Raw genomic sequence first — 394 nt, forward strand, 5'->3', positions numbered from 1 at the left:
GTTTTCTATGTAAATCTATTTAGTAAACAAATTTCCTTGTCCTCGTCATTGTATGTTCAAACCATACTCATAGTGAAGACTGCCCTCTTGCTTACCAACTTTTGTTTGATTAAGTATACATGCATTTCCCACTTACAATGTCTTTTTAATGGACTACCTCCAAATTTATGTAATTTAGAGCCAATCATTTTCTTATTATTCAATTGTATACTGTTGATGGCGCAAATCACATTACAAAGAGTTGAAATTTGGTGGATCAAAGGAATGTTTTGAAAAATATAATGGTGATTAACGTCCACAAGTACCTGACACTTCTACATCCAAGAAGAAAATAATAGTGTGATATGTTAGTTACCAGCCACTTGTATACCGACACAGAAAATAATAGACAATG

This window comes from Cryptomeria japonica, chromosome 7 (genome assembly GCF_030272615.1).
Source record: "Cryptomeria japonica chromosome 7, Sugi_1.0, whole genome shotgun sequence".
NCBI classification, from domain to species: domain Eukaryota; kingdom Viridiplantae; phylum Streptophyta; class Pinopsida; order Cupressales; family Cupressaceae; genus Cryptomeria; species Cryptomeria japonica.